The sequence below is a fragment of the Anser cygnoides genome, unplaced genomic scaffold (assembly GCF_040182565.1).
Source record: "Anser cygnoides isolate HZ-2024a breed goose unplaced genomic scaffold, Taihu_goose_T2T_genome scaffold_54_1, whole genome shotgun sequence".
Taxonomy (NCBI): Eukaryota; Metazoa; Chordata; class Aves; order Anseriformes; family Anatidae; genus Anser; species Anser cygnoides.
Window position 1 is genome coordinate 421,659 of NW_027103076.1, and position 16,445 is coordinate 438,103.

General features: G+C 45.9%; 1 long non-coding RNA gene across 1 annotated transcript; it reads left to right on the forward strand.

The window, feature by feature from the left end:
* The first annotated feature begins 1,403 nt into the window (after positions 1–1,403).
* Positions 1,404–3,791, forward strand: LOC136789544 (uncharacterized). The gene is made up of 3 exons (XR_010828236.1): positions 1,404–1,603; positions 1,826–1,945; positions 2,639–3,791. It is a non-coding gene; the product is annotated as an uncharacterized lncRNA (long non-coding RNA).
* Positions 3,792–16,445: the final 12,654 nt, after the last annotated feature.

The following is a 16,445-nucleotide window of genomic DNA, read 5'->3' on the forward strand; positions in this document are numbered from 1 at the left end:
AGCGCAGAAAGAAAACAAATTGCTTCCAAAAAATCAAACTAATTCAAAATTCTTGGTATCATGCAGCCATGCCACTGGCAAAGTGAGCATTGCCCTGCCTCTCAAAGCTTGCTGTATCCTTGATCTGCTGTCTTCCTGCTGTTAATTGATTGCAACTCTACGTGTCTGATCAGGGCTACGAGTTGTTCTCCATATGGATACCATACAACATATACTGTGCACGCTTGTGTGTATAGATATGTTTATCCTGTATGCATGTACATATGTATGCATATTTGTGTGCTGGCCCCCAGATCACTCATGGTATAAAGCATTGGCCTCGAAGGCATACTCATCAAAATATTTGGTAGATCCTCCATTTTTTTCTAGTTCCCTCAAAATGAGAGAGTTTTTACGCGCTCTCTGTGTCAAAAAGGCAAAACTTCTGATTTCCACTGTCGCTCTCGCTAACTTTCTATCACTCACTCCTCGTGTGTGTGTCTAAACACATATGTGTGTATGCGTATGCACATTTGTGTATTTCTATGCACTGGTGTGTTTTTTGCTGTACAGGTAATAAAGATGGGGAAAGGTTTTAGTGTTTTCTTAATAGGTGAAGAAATCTTGAAGACCAGAGATTGGAACATACTGAATTTTGAATTAAAAAAAAAAAAAAAAGTCAAATTGTCTGGCTGTGGAAGATGGAGCCTCATTTTTGCAGCCACTTTGAATCACGAGTTCATCTCTAAATGCACTGGGTTTTTTTGTTTTTGTTTTGTTTTGTGGGTTTTTTTTTTGGTTTTTATTTTTTGAAGAGCTAACTAACCCTGGCTGTCTCCAGTCTGAGAGAGTGTTCAGATGGACTTGCTTCCTCCATTAGTTATAAGCTGTTTAAAAGCACATCCTATGTTTGAATTGTGGATGAGAGGCTCCCTTGGCAAAGTGAGGAGGCAAATTCTTCCTACCCCTTTATCATTAATTCACGGATTCAGTGTTGGTTCGGCCTCCAGGAGAAGTTAACTGGAAGTCTTTGAAGATCGATAACTTTGCTGAGGTTGTCCAGGTAGGTGAACTCGAAGACCCACAGTGACTGGAACGTGCTATTTAATGCGTCATACTGCGTTCTGTAGAAGTTACTCGTAGCCATAGTTGATCATTGCCTTGCATGTATGATCAGGTGGTTTTTGAAGAAGTGACTCCATTTTCAGGCTTCCGGATGTGCTCCAAGGCATATTATTGAGGACGTGGAAGAGAACACTTGCTGACAAAGCTCCTGGCAGCTTTACAGAACTTTAGTTTAATATTGTGTTAGTTCCCGTAACAGCTGATTTCAAGGCATTGCTCTCCTCAAGAGACTAATTTGATGAACAGAAGAAAGCTGGAAAAATGCTTGTTACTCATTGTTTTTCACTTGTTGGTACTTTGTTTAGGGTTACTTTTAAAAAGAAGATTTCACTGATCACAAGCCAGTGGAAGACTTTCAGCCCAAGCAAGGGTGAAGACAGCTCTCTCCAAGAGCAGAGGAAGTCCCTGTGGAGAGAACCCGAGCTTGTTATCAGAACTTGTCGGCATGTCTAAACAAGGAGACGATTGCTACTTCTATTTCTATTCTACCTGTACCAAGGTATGGCTGGGTTTCTTTTGCTTTGCTTTGCTTTGGTTTTTTGTTGGTTTTTTTTTTTCATTTTTTTCAGGAAGGGGTAGAGTAGGAGGAGGAGGCACACTGGTCTTTGGTTAACGTGATAACCAGATAGATTCTGAATTCAATCGTAGCAACCTGAGGCAGTAGCATGGACGTTTTTGAGGCTGTACTATATTTTCCTTGTTGGTTTCCTTTTGGTTACAGGGAGACAACTGTTCCTTCCGCCACTGCGAAGCTGCTCTGGGGAACGAGACAGTCTGCACGCTGTGGCAGGAGGGTCGTTGTTTCAGGAATGTCTGCCGATTCAGACACATGGAAATTGACGTGAGTGCCTAAAGATGTGTTCTCAAAATAAATCAACAAAAGCATTTTTCAGTGCTGTAGGTGTGCTGATTGTGCTTTTGCAGGATACATCTTAGCAAGATTTTCTTTTATTAGACGCCGACAGTATTTTCTCAACAGATGCAGAATAACCGCTAACTAGACTGCTAAAAGCTGCTGGAGCAGGGGGGTAATAAACAGGCTGTACTAGCCTCCTGAGAGCAGGCTTGATAATGATCTATCAGGTCTCTTGTGTCCCGGAGTCCTTCAGATAATGCTGTTCTAGCTGCCTGGGCTAGGAAGCAGTGGGGAAAGTTAAAGGTGCAGAAGAACGAAGTCTCCGAGAAGTAGTTCTGGATAGAGTTAACGTAGGCAATTTAAGATGTTCTTTTTCCCTCTGAATAATCCTAGTATAATCCTAGGTGTATTAGTTTAACCCACCCTAAACTGATGTCTGAGAGTGCCTGTCTTCTCAAACTGAATGATGACAAGGCTAAACGTGCATAGTGGTTACAGCTTCTGCAAACTTTGTGAATATGCCCGGAAATACTATACTTCCGTGATAAACTGACCTTTGGAATGATGTTTCAGCACTGTATTGTGACAGCCCTATCGCTGTCGTGACCTGGAACTGTGCATCTCTTTGCAAACCTTAGGTGCATGTTATCACGAGCTTGTCTTTCTTTCTGTCTTCAGAAAAAGCGCGCTGAGATTCCCTGCTACTGGCAGAAGCAGCCAGTAGGCTGTCAGAAAGCCAACTGTGCTTTTCATCACGCAAAGGGACGTTACATCGATGGCGTCTTCTTACCACCAAGCAAGAGTGAGTTTAGGTCCTTTTTCTTTAAGTATTGAAGAATTAATTTTGCATATTACTTAGTGGGTGCCAATAGTGTAGGAGACATCAGGTAACCGTTCATTTGTGAGTGCAGGAAAAGGTCTGCAGTCCTAGGTGGTCAGCTAAACCGAGTGTACTGCTGCTGTACTGCTGGTATTTGTTTTCTGCTTTCATGCTCAGCTTCTCTCTGCTTTGTGTGATATTTGCCTTGCAGTTTGCTTTCTGTTGTTTCGTCTTCTGCTGGGTGGTAGGGAGATGTGTTGTTGTTTGAAGGCAAGTCATTGTTCACGGTGTAAACAGTGGCGGGATGGGCAAAAGGAGATGCTGAATTCATTGTCTGTGCAGGTTATCTGCCTTAGCTACCATCTTCATGCATTGTGGTCAAAGTTTTAAACTGCCATATTACTGATGATCCTCCTCTTCCTCTAGCTACACTGCCAAGTCCGCCTGAGTCCACGGACGATGATTTGAAAGTGGCTCAGATGTCACTGCAGCAAAACAAACTTTCCGTCCAGTCCAATCCCTCTCCATAGCTAAGGCGGGTGATGAAAGTGGAAAACTCGGAAAATGTCCCAAGCCCTACACACCCTCCAGTTGTAATCAATGCTGCAGATGATGATGAAGATGATGATGGTGAGCATGGTTTGGTTCTTGGAAGGAATTTGTGCTGTAAATGATTGTGTAAGTCTTTGGTTCTTGGAAGGAATTTGTGCTGTAAATGAATGTATAAATCACAGATGACCTGAGGTCTGACTAGCGATAGGGCAGGCAGTCTGGTCAGGTCACTGGTGGCTTTGTCTGGCAGTCAGCGGACAGAACCTGAAATGTTGGAGGAAAGCTTAGAACCACTCTTGGCTTTAGCTCGTCTGTTGTGTAAAGCTCTATGTGAAACTAGGAAGGAAATTCCTTTTTTTTTTTTGTCTGAAGAGTAATATGTTGTGTAGTAGTTAAAGCTGCAGAGAGAATCTAGAGTCTGAGATGTTTTGTCCTAGGGTAGTCTACTTACGAGTTCATCAGGTCAGTGTAGCTGTATTAAAAAAAAAAAAAAAAAAAAAAAAGCTTTTTTATAGGAACCATGGACTGAAGTGTCATTGCATGAGCTACATAATCACGAACAATCTGGCCTATGCATAACTGAATAGATTTTTCCCCTTCAGACCAGCTTTCTGCGGAAGGAGAAGAAACTAAAACTCCCGTCCAGCAACCAGCTGAGGAAGGCCAAAATGGATTACGGATGATTTCCACTCAGAAAGCCAGTGCTACTACTGCTAAACAAGGTATTCCAGCACCTGTAGTAGGATAAATCAGAAGGAGAACTTGACAATTAACTCAAAAGCAATGTGGCGTAAAAACACAACAGAATGTAGGGGTGCTGAATGGACTCGGTTATTTCCATGATCTCATTTCTCCCTGATACCATCATGTGCCCATTGGGTCAGAAAGTTGAACTCCTTTTCTTTCCTTTTGGAGAACAAAACAGGGTCACAGCATGGAGTTTAAACGGCTGCACGTGCAGCCTGGCAACCACTGTTGAAAGCCATATCTAACGATAGAGGGATCTAATATCACGTAAATGGATTAAAATTAAAACTACAGCTTTTACCCTGAAGGGTGAAAGGAGGGGCAAAATGCCATTGATTCTATGGTTGTTTCACTTGTGAGGAGTGTTGACAGGCTTTATTCTAAATACTTCTGAAAGTTCCTGAGCACTAAGAAGCCTGAGGATCTGTGGTCCTCAGTGAGTGCCTCTAAGCCTTAGTCTCATTAACTGTTTTCTGTTTTCAGAGGACGGTCTGAATTTTGGAATAAAAACACTTGAAGAAATCAAATTGCAGAAAATGAAGGAAAAAACTAAGAGACACGGTGGTGAGTTAATATTCCCTACTTTCTTACCCTCTTCACCTTCATCCTGTGTGATGATTTTTCTTTCAAAAAAAAACTCTTCCAGTAATACCGGGTAGCTGGCTATGCTTTGGTGAATCCAACTATTTGCCAAAGAAGTGAAATTTGATTGGCTTCAGAATGGCAGGTGATGGTGGCTGGGAGCTGCTTGAGGGATAGACTTCCATGTTTAGCTGGGGGCATCGAGCAACCTGATTCTCAGCCAGCTGGTGTTCTAGATGGGAATTCCAAGGGCAACCAGAGGCAAATTAGTCACCTCTCTTATTTGCATGCTCTGGTCACTGTATGTTTGACAGTAATGAATAATTAAAGTGTTTTATTCTTCGTGATAGTTTTTTATGTTTGGTAAACTTCCTTATGTTTTGCTTGCTCTGAACAGAAGGTCCTTCAAGATCTTCTCTTCCTCCCGTCGATTCTATGATTTTTCCTGCTCCAGAAAAGGAAAATGTCCGGACAGTGGTGAGAACTGTGACACTGTCTACAGAGGAAGGTAATAATTAATGCTTTTGTTTTGATTTCATTACTCCTAAACTGGAAAGTTAAGCAAGAAGGAAGGCAATTCACCCCTGTTAGCCTCCTGGTGCTGCCGCCTTCTGTTCAAAACATGCTTTTATGCTGAAAGTCCCTGGTTGTACTGGAAAGCTTTGGTGCTCAGGTTAAGTGCAGTAGCAGGAGAAAGAAAAAAATGTGTCAGTATGCAAATAGGGGGATAACTGAAAAACAGGAGAGTAACGAGAAGAAAGAGCTCTAGAGGACAGTGCTATGTAAGAAGCTATTTCTGAAGCTTTAAAGAGGCTGACAGTGGCACGTGTGGACAGTAGTGCGATAGGAGTCTGTGTATAAATTATATTGTTTAGAGTTGTGCAAATTCCTTTGAAAGGGAAAGAAGTGAAGAAGTACTTTTACTCATAGACATTCACCTTAGAAAGGAATATTTCTCAGCATTTGTACCTAATAATATTCTGCTTGCTTATGCAGCTCTGTTCTGCACAAAGTATAGCTGTCAAGCAGACTCAGATTCATTCTCGACTACATTCAGCTGGAATTTGAGGCAAACACTGAGACTATGGATACTTTTTCTAAGTTAATTATAGTTGTAATATGAGTTTGTGTGGTTTAGCTGTCAAAACAGTGTCTTGCTGGGTTTTTTTGGACATGGGCTAACAGTATACTATTTCTATTGGCTACTGGTTTCTATGAAATAGAAAAATTTTACTTTTGTTTTAGGGGAGGAACCTGTGGTTCGACTAGATCTTGCTGAGAAACAAGGAAAACGGAAAGCCTCCGTGGGTAGGAACTTTTTATGAGCTGTTATTTAGGTGCCGCCTTCTCTATATGACTGCATTGAAGAGTATTTTTGACGTGTGAGAGGAAAATGCGTTGCAGTGGAGATCTGTGTTGACTGCAGAAATGGCAAAAAAAACATTTAGCAGCTGAAAGGCAATTTTATGAAAATATGCTTGAAAAATAGAAGCTTGTGGTTGACTGTTCTCAAATCTTCCTGCAAAGAAATGTTCTTAAAATATTCCTTGTTTTCTCTGTCTGAAGCTGATGTAAGCGCCCTTCCGGTGAAGCGCAGCCTTGCTGAAAGGCTGGGGAAGAAGGTGGAGGTTCCGGGAAATGCTGACAAAGCACCAAAGAGAGGTACAGCTACTAAACAGGCATCTGGATGTGATTCACAGGTTTTGTATTTAGGCTTTCTGTTTGTCCTTTTCCTGCGATGTTTCTTTTTGCATGTTGGCTGAGGTCTTAATCACCGGGATTCAAAGTTACCTTTCCTGCCTTGTTTTCGAATGTGAACACAAAGTTGACGTTTATGCAGCCTCCCTAATTTGGTCTTTTTCTGTTTTGCAGTTCAAGTTCCCAAGTCTGTGAAGGAGAGACTAGGATTACCTTCTCAACGGACTAGTACTGCGAAAGGTAACAACTGGCTATTAAATATACTTTCTCCTTCTTCCTTTCCGTGAACTTAGACCGTTTTCATACAGCCCTAAAAAGGAATTCAAATGAAAACAAAGAACTGGTTCCTCTTGCTCGAGTGCTGAAGCTCTTCTGACAGCCACTATCAGAAATCTGCCTCTAGGTGTGTGTTTATTTTCCGCTTGTGCCTTGTCAAGGTTTTAAGCTGCTTCTGTGAACCATCATATACAATTAGAATAGAGCCACTGCCGGGAGCAGGAATTTGAAATGCAGTCTGAAAAAGTAATCAAGTAAACTAGCATTTCTGTGTAGCAACTCTCTCTGGATAGGGCTGGTCTTCAAAATACAACAAGTGGCTCAGAGGAGGAGGAGAATGTTAGGCTATTGTCCTAAGATGGGTTATTGGGAACGCTCAGGCTTAGTTTTCCTTAGTACTGTGACAAATTTTGGAGACTTAAACTATTGTTGGACTCTCTTTAAATGTTGGTGCTTCTCATTTCTTGATGATGACAGGGAAGGCTGCTAAGCCAAAGGGAGAGATCCATGTGAAAACACTGGAGGAAATCCGTCGTGAGAGAGCTCTTCGAGAAAGTCAAGCCAAAGCCCAGGCTGAATGGCATGGTAAAACCAAAGATCCCAGCGCAGGGGCAAAAATTGAGGGTGAGCCCAAGAAGCAGAGTGTGCTCACTCTTTCCGGGCCCAGCAAAGTGCAGTCGAAGGAGCCGGCAGGTAAAGCCAAGCCAGAAGGAGAAGTGCGTGTTAAAACCTTGGAAGAAATAAAGCGCGAGAAAGCTCTGCGGATGCAGCAGAGTGGAGGAAATGTGCCAGCTCCCCCAGCACAACCTGGACCTGCCCCAGCCGGGCAGAAATCGTTATGGAACACAAAGCTATCAGGTAATAAGATGCTTTAATACCTGCCCCGGTGAGGTGCTTCCCATATTGAGCAAGTTCCGTTTGCTCAGGATCTGCTTTGCTTTTTCCTTCAATGCGGAGGATAAAAGAGTTTAAGGCTACAAAGTTCAAAGGCAAAGAAGGGCCAGAACATGCAACCATGTCTGTTTTCGTTAATTACGTGATGGTATTCTGTATTTCCCACTAGAAAATTAACACATTGAGGGGCTTTTTAGTCTAATTTTGGTATTCTGTTTTTTTCTGCCATCTGTTTATGGTATCAAGTCCTCCCTGTGTTGAGTTCAAGTTCACCTTCCTCTTTGGCATGTGTTGCTTAGCTTGACACGTGTATGTGTTTGTAAAGCATGCATCAGCGTCTTAATGTGGGGGGCCAGTTTCTGTCAAAAATGACAGAGGATCAAAGGCCTCGTTGTTAAGATTATATCAACTTTGTAAAATGAGATTGTGTGAGGGAGATAAGGAGGGCTTAAAGGCTGCATGCACTGCACATTGTAGCCTTTCTCTCTGTCTCACGGGACACGAGGAAATAAACACACAAAGAAAACAAGTACCCAGCTTTCTTTCGTTTCTTCTCCTGCCAGCCAGACGTTAGGTCAGGAATGGGAGACTAGAATATGACTCTACAAATTTGGATTTTGGAGAACAACTTAATAGATTTTGTGGGACATCACTGCAGGGGAGAGGAAGCTGGTACAACAGTTGCATACACTCTCTTGTCTTACTATACCTGCTGCTTTTCCTTTCCTAGAGGGAGCAAGACTTTAAATACAAAAGCTGTCAACATTTGTGAATCTTACTAGACTTCATACAACGTCTTAGAGTATTGCTTGCACTTGGGATCGCTCTGTGTCTGAGTTTCCCTCGTCCTGGATTATGATTTACTGTAGCTATTCACTTTCTTTGTTCCTTTGTATGGATTGTTGGTAGACGGAGTTTACTATGTGGAAGATATTGCTGAGAATCCAGGCAATGGCAGTGTAATTCTGCTGGCCAAATACAGTTAACTGTGTAGACGGGCCGTGGAAATGAGGAAGAGAACGTGGATTTTTCATGAGGCAGAGCAAGACTGTATCAGTTCTCTCTTCCTTTTACTCTAGCCAACTTTAACATGTTTGCGAAGCCTTGGGATGGGAAAGTCGCTTCCCCCAAGAAGAAGGCACTGAAACGTAAGGCACCTGGCAGTTTTCCCTCTGCTGTAGCAGCTGTGAAACCACGGACTGCCTCTGACGCTGACACAATGGGACCTCCAGCCAAAAAAGCAGCTATGGTAAGGACAGGGGCTAATGCAGAAATGGATCCCTTGTAAAATTTATATCCTCCTCTAGGAGAAAAGATGGAAAACTCAAATGTTCTACAGGCCTTCTGTTTCCTTTTAAATCCAGTAGCTGCCTACAGAATTCTTGTAGTACCCTTCCATATTTATTAGGTTAATGGCACTATTTACTTAGTCCTCTGTGATTCTGTGATTTCTCTGGTGTGGAGGATTTTGTCCATTAATGCTGTGTTCTTAAAAGACACAAGATCATTAGTAACCTCCAAGTGAATATTAACTTTCTTCAGGAGCACCTTGGTTTTGTATTTTGGCTAAGGCTCCGCAATGCCAGAGGAGAAGCAGCATGGAGGAAAAAGCTAGTAAGGAATCTTTTACCCATGAGTCCTAAATACTGTTTTGCTGCTTTCTAGGCTGTTCCAGCCACGCTGGAGCACGTCCCAGCCACCAGACTTGAAGAAAATCCCCAAAACAGGTGATGACCACAACTTGTTCTTTTTCTCAATCGGTGTATATCCCCAGTGAAACATAAGTTCTGTCACACGTGGGGAAAAAAGGAGGGTTCTGAGATAATTAAAGCCCAAATCCATCAGAGGAATAAGTCACGTGAAATGACTTTCTAGCAGCTAGCAGGAATGCTTAATTAGACTTACTTTCTTTAAATGCTGCAAGTCGGTACAGCTTTCCAGTGACTTCTTCCTCTGTCTGAATACCTAAATGAGGATGAGGTGAAGTTCTACTTCCTTGTGAGGTGATAAATGATGAGTAGTGTCCTCTGCCTTTTGGTCCTCAAGAATGCCACCCGAACAAACAAACCAGGTGACAAGAGTGCAGGGAGAGCAGAGGGAAGTGATGGCTGCAGATCAGCTTCCTGTAGTGGGGAGCAAACTCTGCTGAGTGTGCCGTGGGAAAAATGACTAACTTAGTAAACAGATATTTGCAGATGGAGACTTCTTAACATTTTTACAGGAAAATTAAGCAAGGTGGCAAAGTGCCTCTTGCTACAAAAATTGAACCATCTTTGCTAGACTCCGGGTGCTCTGGCTTCACAGAGAAACCCCCAAACTGAAAAATGTACCTGCTAATATATTGGGCTCTAAATGTAGCCCTGGGTTAATTGAATAACAATCCCTGGGTAAGATTGAAGTGCAGGAGGGGTTGGCTACGGTTTTAAGAGCCGGTTTGCAGAAAAGGGATTTCCCGTTAAGAAATGGCATATACTGATTGTTCTCTTCCTTGCTCTGCCAAGACCTGAAGCACATCTTGGAAGCCAGGCAGAATCCGTGGAGCCAATGGAGTTCTCAAGCTCGACTTCAGCTTCTTCCCAGCTAGAAGAAGCAAGGACACGCCGGCTGAGTTCCACAGGCAACGCGCCCGTATCTGTAGACGAGGATTTAGAGATGCTACTTTGGGAACTCTCAGACGGCATACCGGAAGCCGAGCTCGACTTGGACCCAGGGAAGGATGAGGATGACCTCCTCCTTGAGCTTTCCAAGATGATTGATGATTGAACTGCATAGTCCTATGGTATATTAAAAAACAACAACAACAACAACAAAAAAAACCTCTTCTTCTTGTTGGATACCCTGAGGTGATCCTTTTTCTAACTGAGGCTTTGCAATGAGACTTAAAGCACAGTTGGAACTGGTAGAAATTGGCAGGATCTGCACTCAGTTGTCCTAAGTTTCCCTGCTGGTCAGAGTTAAGGTCTTGTGCATGGTTCCGTAACTATAGGTGGCTACCTTTGATATCAAGAGGACAAAGCACTTGTTTCTTTTGGCACAGAAAGATGTCCATCGGCACGCTGTGGTGGCTGTGAATTGACGTAGTGATGGAGCGATGCTCTGAAGGCTTAAACGGAAAGCTTCTTCCTTCCCCCCCCCCTTGGCACAGCTCGATGTTGGGCACATTGTGAAGCCTGGGTGTTCTGATTTCTCGGACAGTTGATACCCAAATCCCGGAGTTACTATGTCAACTCTTGACTTTTATTTGTGTATGCCATTGTTTTGACTGTAATCTTTTCAGATGATGAAGCTGTAGGGGCGGGAGGGAGCAAAATAATTATTCTAGCGTTGTGGACCAAACATGCTGCCAGGAGTGGTGGTGCTGGGGTCAGCCCACCCGGCCTTACTTTCAATTATCAGGGATGATAAAATGGTGTGAAAAGCAGCAGCTCTGCGATACGGCTACGCTACCCCCACTCCCTTCTCTTGTGCTGTACCAAAGTTCCCCCAAGCTTTGGTTGGTGCTTTTTGCTGGTGACAGTAGGACTCCAGGGCGAGTAGTCGGGACTCTCCTGCAGTAACTGGGTCAATTAAGGGTTGGTTTAAGTGCCTCCTGGTTTTTAAAATTGCTCCCCTGAGCTGCTGGCTCTGCTGCCTGCTACAGCAAATGTTCGGGTGCCATCAGCGTCGCACTTGGGCGTGGGCACTGACCCTGCGGAGGAGAGCTGAGACTCGCGTGTATTGTGTACCCTGCCGCCAGTGATCGTTTTCCCCTAGCAGATCTATTTTGAATCATTTCCCTAAATTTTAGAGGAACTTTAGGCTCTTTGTGCTATGATTTGTGAAGCTGTAGGGGCCCTCAGGCATTTGCTGCTGGCAGAGGAAAACCGCTTGTCGAATTTGTTGTAAATACTTTCTGTTTGGACAACAACGCCTGTGTGTGTGTGTGTGTGTGTGTGCGCGCATGCTTTGACGACCCCCTGCGACGCCCCAGCTCCGCGAGGGAAGCTTTGAAGCGGCTCTGGGAAAACCTCTGCGGAAGAAACCGCTGCTAGTGACTTGCGGAAAAGGGACTCCACAATCAGTGAGATTGTAAAGTAGGTATGTTTATTCAGCGCTGGGCAGCACGGGAGGTCGTGGGCATGAAGATTGATGACTCTTCCTCGTCACCGCTAGTTGACCTCTTGTCTTTGCACAGACTCAGTTGCTCCTTGGCTCTTGTCCACCTGCAGGACCAGTTTCTCCCAGTTTCTTAAGACAGGCTCACTCTCTTATTAGGAGACTGACCTTGGTAAGGGGCCCAAGGCTTCTTGCTTTAGTTAATTGGCACAATGCACCATAGTTAGCAAAGACGCTAAGTAGCATCCTAGTTTAACGCTGTCAGCGCTCTATCTCTACTTGATAAGATTCTCCTAACTCCCTCTCTCACTGGAGCCCACGCAGCCCTCCGTCCTGCCGAAGGACTTCACGGGGACTTCTGCCGGCTCCGGGTGCCCGCACACAGACAGAAATGGCTTTGAGAGAAAACAATCAGGAGGAGGAGAGCTCAGAGACTGCGGCCGGCTTCGGCCACCTTCCCCTCGCTTTCCCTCTCCGTGTTCAAACCGAGCACTGTTCTGCCGTCAACCTTCGCTGCCTCTGCCCGCGGCGCTGGGCTTTCGCGTGTGCCATTGCTCCTCTACATATTTTATCCTTCCTTTTGTAAGGAATGGTCCAGCAATTCGTGTCACTAAGGGATTTGAAGGGTTAACATCGAGGCCCGGGTCTAGGTGATAAGAGAACAAAGGGGTTTTTAGGGAAAAGTGCTGACTACTGCAGGGGATGTTGCTAGAGTTTCTGAAATCCGGCGCAGAGGCTCCCAAACGAGGAGGAAGGGGGAGCTGAAGGACAATTGAAGGACAAAAGCCTGGGAGGAAGACAACCAGCATTCAGCCCGAGCAAGCCCCGAGAGACCACCAGAGACTGGTACGCAGGCGCCCCTGGGAGGGGTTTCGGATTCCGGAAACCAATTCTAATAACCCTGCCTCTTCTCGAAGTAGTAATGAATATGTATTAGCCTGGGAGCATCAAAACCAGCCGCCTTACGTAACAGGTGTGCGTCCTGGGGGAGCAGAGACTCCCGGCGCACCCAGCGCTGCTTGCTTGCCTCTATTCGTTTAATAAATTGTAAACTTTGATTGTAATCCTATTTGGATTTATAACAGCCATTTATAACACTTTTTATATTTGTATTTTATTTAAGGCTGTCTTGCCCCCCTCCCCCCCCAGCCTCGCTGCTCGCCAATAAAGCTGGCGCAGGGGCTAAGGGATTTGAAGGGCCTGCTTGTACACCTAAGGGATTTGAGGGCCTGCTTGTACACCTTTGGGGACTGCCTCTTTTGGGGGGGGGGGGGGGGGTGGTGTTAGGAGCTGCTTGTATACTTTTTTAGGCATTCCTCTGAGAGGGGGTTGGGAGCTTCGTGTATACTGGGGGGGGAGGGCCTCCCTCGAGGTGGAAGGGGGGGGGTTGGAGCGTTTCTACACTGTAGGGGCCTGCCTGTACACTTTTGGGGCCTGCCTTGGAGGGGTTGGGAACTGCTTGTACACCTTTGGGGCCTGCGTCTGCGCGGGGCGGGGGGGGGGTTGGGGGGTTGGAGCTGGTTTTAACCTTTCGGGCTTGCATCTGGAGGGGGTTGGGGCCTGCCTTTCGGGGGGTGGTTGTGAGCTGCTTGTATACTGTAGGGGCCTGCTTGTACACCTTTGGGGCCTGCGTCTGGGGGGGGGTGGGAGCTGCTTGTACACTGTTAGGGCCTGCCTTGGGGGAGGGGTTGGGGCATGTGCCTTGGGGGCATGGGGTTGGGAGCTGCTTCTACGCTGTAGGGGTCTGGGTCTTGGGGGGTTGGGGCTGTTTGTACACCTTTGGGGCGTGCCTCTGGGGAGGATGGGGAGTTGCTTGTACACCTTTGGGGCCTGTGTCTGGGGGGGGTTGGGGCCTGTGCCGGGGGGGTTGGGAGCTGCTTGTACGCTCTAGGGTCCTCTGGCAGGCTTTGGGGCCTCCCTTTGAGGGGGGCAGTTGGGAGCTGGTTGTACACCTTTGGGGCCTGAGTCTGGGGTGTGGGGGCTGGGGCTGAGGCCTGGGGCCTGGGGCATGCATCTGGGTGGTGGTGGTGGGGGGTCCAGTTCATGGGGGGGGTGGGTTGGGAGCTGCTTGTGGACAGTTGGGGTCTGCATCCGGGTGTGGCTGGGGCCTGCTTGTAGATTTCTGCAGCCTGTGTCTGGTGTTTGGGGGCTTTTCTGTAGTGTTTGGGGATTGCATTTTGGCTTTGGGATGTGTCTAGAGCTTCTGGGGCCTAGCTGTAGTGCTTGGGGCCTGCGTCTGGGGCTTTTCTGTAGCATTTTGGTAGCGTGTTTGTGATTTGGGGTCTGTATCCAGGGTTTTGCCTTTTTTGTAGTTTTCAGCTTTGTGTCTGTTTCTTTGTTGGTTGCCTGGGGTTTGGGGTTTGGATCATTAGTCAGTGTCACTAGCGTCGGGGGGTTGATATGAAGGGTTAGGGTTGTGGTTAGAGTTGTTAGGGTTAAAGAGAATAAGGATTTTAGGGTAAGGGGATCAAGGTTGTGGGAATAAAAATGTTTTTGCACAGAGTTACATCGTTTAGAGGGAAGGAAGGTGGTATTGATATATGCTTGCAGTGATAAGAAAGCTTAACAGACAACCTTGTAAAATGCAGACAACCAGAATCCTTAGAGCAATTGGGTGGAAATCACGGTGTAAGAAACATTACCACCTCAAAGAGGAAAACAGTCAAGAAAAAAATAAAATTGACTAGTAACAGGCCAGCAGCTGTGTATTTTCTGTGAAGCACTGGATAGATTGTGAACATGGATTACCCAGTCAATGGGGAAACTGGGGAGGGTCCTGGTCACCGAGAGGAAAAAAAAAATTATATAAACTGTGTTATGGAACTAGTAGGTGGCTTGTGGGACGCCTGCCATTGCAATCGTGAATAAAAATGCTACCTCACTGAGATACTTGCCTGAGCCTATGGTATTGGTTACAGAGTGTTTCTAATAAGGTGTTAGGGTGTTAAGGTTTCAGGGCTAAGGCACTAGGGTTGGGTTTCAGGGTTAGGGTTTCCAGGGTTTAGGGTTAGGATTTTAAGGTTGTTAGGGTTGGAGTTATAAGGGTTAGGGTTTGGGGGTTAGTGTGTTAAGGTTTTAAAGTATTTTGTGGTTTTAGTGTTGATAGGGTTTTTAGGGTTAGGGTCTTAGGGTTTTAGTTATGGTCAGGTATTTAGGGTTAGGGTTTTAAGGTCTTATTTTTTTTTTTTTAAGGTTAGGGTCTCCAGCGTTAGGGCTTTGAGAATCTTTATGTTTTGGGTTAGGGTTTAGAGGGTCTTAATTTTTAGGGTTAGGGCTTTTAGGCGTAGGTCTAGTGTGGTAAATTTTATCGGGTTAGGACTGTAAGGGTTTTTAGGGTTAGGGTTTCTAGGGTTTTTTGGGGTAGGGGTTAGGGTTAGATCCGTGGGAGCCGTAGTGTTAGGGGTCAGGGTTCTTAGGGCTAAGGCCCAATATTAGGGTGGAAGGCCAAACTAAGGGGGGAGCCCCCCCCAAAATTGAAGGGTCGAAGCCCCAATTTAGGGGAAGAAACGTCAAAATTGTGGGGTCCCCCAAAATTGGGCGGAAGAGCTCTTAATATTGGGGGAAGCCCAAAAAAGGAGGGTGGGGGACTCTAAAATTGGTTGTGTCCCCCCCCAAATTGGTTGTGTCCCCCCCCAAATTGGTTGTGTCCCCCCCAATTAGGGGAGGAACCCCCAAAATTGGGTGGGCGGACCCCCATATTGGGGGGGAAGAACACTTAAATGGAAGTGTGAAATTCCAGAATTGAATGTGGACCCCCCAGAACAGTCTTCAGGGGTTTAGTGTGGTAAATTTTATCGGGTTAGGGCTGTAAGGGTTTTTAGGGTTAGGGTTTCTAGGGTTTGTTGGGGTAGGGGTTAGGGTTAGATCCGTGGTTGCCATAGCGTTAGGGGTCAAGGTTCTTAGGGGTTAGGCCTAATATTAGGGCGGAAGGCCAAAATAAGAGGGTGGGAGCCCCCTCCAAAATTGAAGTGTTGAAGCCCCAATTTAGGGGAAGGAACGTCAAAATTGTGGGGTCCCCCAAAATTGGGCGGAAGAACTCTTTAATATTAGGGGGGAACCCAAAAAAGGAGGGTGGGGGACTCTACAATCGGTTGTGTCCCCCCCAAATTAGGGGAGGAACCCCCAAAATTGGGTGGGCGAACCCCCAAATTGGGGGGAAGAAGACTTAAATGGAAGTGTGAAATTCCAGAATTGAATGTGGACCCCCCCCAGACCTGGGGAGGAATCCCCAAACTTGGGGGGGACCCCCAAAATTGGGGTTAAAGCCCCAGATCCCGGGGAGCTAAGCCCCAAATTAAGGGAAGGAACCTCAAACATGTGGTGAGAACCCCAACATTGGGGGAAAGAACCTTAATATTAGGGTGGCAGGCCAAGAAAGGATGGTGGGGGCCTCCAAAATTGTGGGGGGCTTGGAACTGGGGGGAATCCCCAAAATGGAGGGGGAACCCCAAAAGTGGGGGGGGGGCGAAGCACCAAATTAGGGGAAGGAACCCCAAAATTGCGGGGAAGAACTCTGAAATGGAGAGCTGAAAACCCGAAATTGAGGGGAAACCCCCCAAAACGGCGGGAAAACCCTCCATAAACACGAACCCGGTAATGTAACAGAGCAAAAAATGGCGTCCTACGGCACGCTGCGAGGCTCAATTTTCTGGGGAGTGCTGGGAAATGTAGTTCTTGGCCACCGGGTTTCCGGGAGTCCATCTTGTTTTCCCAGAGCATGCCGGGAGATGTAGTTCTCGGACACTGGGCTTCCGGGAGGCCATGTTGGTTTCCCATCTTTGCTAGACTCCGGGTGCTCTGGCTTCACAGAGAAACCCCCAA